Source organism: Octopus bimaculoides, chromosome 8 (assembly GCF_001194135.2).
Source record: "Octopus bimaculoides isolate UCB-OBI-ISO-001 chromosome 8, ASM119413v2, whole genome shotgun sequence".
NCBI lineage: Eukaryota > Metazoa > Mollusca > Cephalopoda > Octopoda > Octopodidae > Octopus > Octopus bimaculoides.
The window spans coordinates 34,463,184-34,466,798 of NC_068988.1; positions in this window are offsets into that span (position 1 = coordinate 34,463,184).

The following is a 3,615-nucleotide window of genomic DNA, read 5'->3' on the forward strand; positions in this document are numbered from 1 at the left end:
CACACACACACATATATATATATATATATATATATATATATATATACATACGCAGAGATACATAAGCTCCAATACGAACAGGTGGTGAACAAACAAAGCAACTATTGGCTTACCGTGTCCCCAAAACATGTACCGAGAGTGATAAAAATCAAACATCCAGACAACATTATGGTGTTTGGAGTGATCACTGGTGATGGTGACATTATGCCTCCATTCATCTTTCCACACGGCCTCAGACACAACACAGAGACCTACATCAAGTGCCTGGAGGAGGTAGTGCTGCTTTGGGTCAAGAGGGTGGCTGTTGGAAGATCTATGTCTGGCAACAGGACTACACCATGTCACACAAGCAGGAGAACCCAGTCATGGCTGTCAGACAATTTCGGCGACCACATCACCCCTAACATCTGGTCACCTCACTGCCCAGGCTGCAAACCCCTTGATCATTATGTGTGGGGCGCAAGTGAGCGAGAGACCAACAACACTCCTTGTAACACCAAAGATGCACTGAAGGCAAGGATTATGGCAGCATTCACCAACTTAATCGCTAGAAGATGGTAGGGGTTTGCTACCCTGCTTGCAATATATATCGGGGCAGATTACATCCATAAACAGCTAGAAGAGGCGTCCTCTAGGGACTAAAAATGGTAGTGATGTCGGTTCGTACGGAACAGCCATGTTGAAGTGGCGACAATTGTTTAAAGGCTAAAAGGACTTCGGATCAGCTGTAATTTGGGATATGAGGGTGTGCTATCACCTGTTGTCAACAATTATCGTAACTCAACTAATTAATACTAATCAGTTATTGCACAAATGTTAGATGGTTGAAACATCCCAAATCATAATCTGTCTCGAAATATTTCTAAAGCATTTTTCTACAAAAAAATCTATTAGCTAATCGACAGGCCAGGTTAAACTACATACGCCATTGATGATGCCAACTATACCGAAACATGGGATCATTTAAAGTATTGTCATCCCAAGCCTGCTCTATCTAAAGAATCGTCACCCTAATTCACAGAAAATATGATTTGTATGATTGTGATAGCAAAATTCTAATCCTTTGCGTTATATATTTTTATCATTTCGCGAGAAATAAAAACCAGAATAATATACACCTTGTTCTAAAATTAACAAATTAACTGAAGCTACAGTGATTATATAGATAATATTGAAAAATATTATCTTTCACTTGTATAGTAGTGACTGAATTACTGATAAAGATAGTGATGGTGATCATGACGGTAATAGTGCCGTTGTTGTTGTTGTTGGCGACGGCAGCTGCAGCGATGGTGAGGATGGTGATGATAATAGTGATGGTGTCGGTGGTGGTGATGATGGTGGGGGTAATGCGAGTAGTGGTATTGGTAGTGGTGGTGATAGTGGATTTATTGATAATATTGTTGTTGTTAGTGGTGGTGGTGGTGGTGGTGGCGGCGGCGGCGGCGGTGTTGTGGGAATGCACAGTGATGGTGATGATAATGGATCTATTGATAGTTGTTGGTGGTGGTGGCGGTGGCTGCGGCAGCGGCTGTGGTGGTGATGGTACTGGTGGTGGTGGAAGCGGCGACGGTGGGTTTGGTGGTGCAGTGGCGGCGGCTGTGGTGGTGGTAGTTGTTGTGGTTGTGGTGATGGTAGTGGTGGTCGTCGTGGAGTTGTTGTTGGTGGTGGTGGTGGTGGTTTTGGTGGTGAAATGGTGGTGCTAGTGGTAGAGTCGATGGTGAAATATACAGACAGGATGGTCACCAATGGAACATTTTTGGACGCAGGCTAATGCAGGCTTAGATACATGCATATATATGTGTGTGTGTGTGTGTGTGTGTGTGTGTGTGTGTGTGTGTGCGCGCGCGTGTTTATGTATGTATGTATGTTTATATATGTAATACAAAGGATGTATAAGCATGTATACACACATATATGTACATACTTACATCTACATGTGTATATAGATGCATATTCGGGTACAGGACGTTAGAAAAATGAACTACAGACAACGGAACGAACACATAGGAAAACAAATAGCCACTTGGATTAGGGGATGGTCACCATTGGAATGTCTTTGAATACTGGTCAGTGTAGTCCTAGATATACGTGTACAAAATAGTCCCCTTTACTCATTGCTCAATGTTGTCCTAGAGGTACACAGACAGGATGGTTATCTCTGAAAATCCTTTGAGTGTAAGTTCTATCTAGTCGTACTTTGGTCATAAATCTGTGCAGTCCTTGGCAGACACAGACGCGAGGGTCACTTTCGATTACAGGTCAATGAAGTCCCAGATATACAAAGACAGGGTGGTCACCACCAGAAATCCTTTGATCATAGGTTAGTGTAGTCCTTGATAGACATAAACAGAATGGTAAAAGCCAGACTGACTTAGAATTTAGAACCGCTTGATCAGACAGAGCTGGCGCTGGAAGAGACATCAACTACAACAACAACAACAATATGGACCAACAAGCTAACTACTACCATCACTATTACAGCCACCACCATCACCGTCATCAACAGCTATAGCAGCGACATCTATCTGTATCATTTGTATATGCAAGCTTGGCAAAATGGCAATATCAGCAGGCAAGGCCACTGGTGACACGCATGGTGACAGTGGCGGTAGAAGGTGCAACGATAGTGCAGATGCATTAGTTGTTGCAGCAGTAGTAGCACTAGCAATACATTGTAGCAGTAGCAGCAGCAGCAGCAGGAGGAACAAGAGTAGGAACAACAGCAACAACGAAAGCAACAGTCGGAAAGCTAGCAAAAGTAGCTCTTTAGGTGGTCACTGCATGCTAGAAATAACAGTCAAATCCTCAAATCACATTCCAGAGCCATAACTCAAAACACGTTGAATAATGTGATCAGATGTTCACTGCTCATAGCACAAAGACAGGATTGTCGTGGCTGGAGTTTCTTTGATTAACTGTATCTTCGAGCAAAGCTTACAAATGGCTAAACAAATTACAACTGTAGTAATGACAACAGAAGACGCTTCGATGAGGTCTTCCAGCATGTTAGAAACAACAGCCAAATCTTCAAAACACACATCGGTGTTTTAAAATAGGACACGTTGGCTAATGGACATAAGAATAAGAAAGAAAAAAAAGCAAATAAAAAGCAGGATGGTCACGTTTGGAATATCTTTGATAACGTCTGCTTCTTCACAGCTACGAGGTGTTAACGATTATCCTACAAGAGCGCCTCTCTGTGTGCTCCACTCTGTCTGCTAGAAATAGCAAATATATCTTCTGGAAAACACATCCCGGCGTCTAATGAAAAGCAAGAACACGTTGCATAATAATGTATCAAACCCTTTGATAAAGGGTAATGTGTTTGGGTAACAAGTCTGTTCGATCAGGACAGACCTAGGACCATAGAAATAAAAAGGAAAATAACAAAGGCAAAAAAATCGGGTACATTATCCTTGTAGTAGTAGTAGTAGTAGTAATTGTTGTTGTTGTTCTTTAACCTTAGGTAAGCCCCAGTCGAACAGACTTATTTTGCAATACACTCCAACCGTGACCAAATCAATTTTTTTTTTAATTCTCTCAGTATCAAAGGGAACCCAGTTATCGAACGTGGGCAGTTTTGTCTTCTTTTTGTGTTTTTTGGTTTTTTGG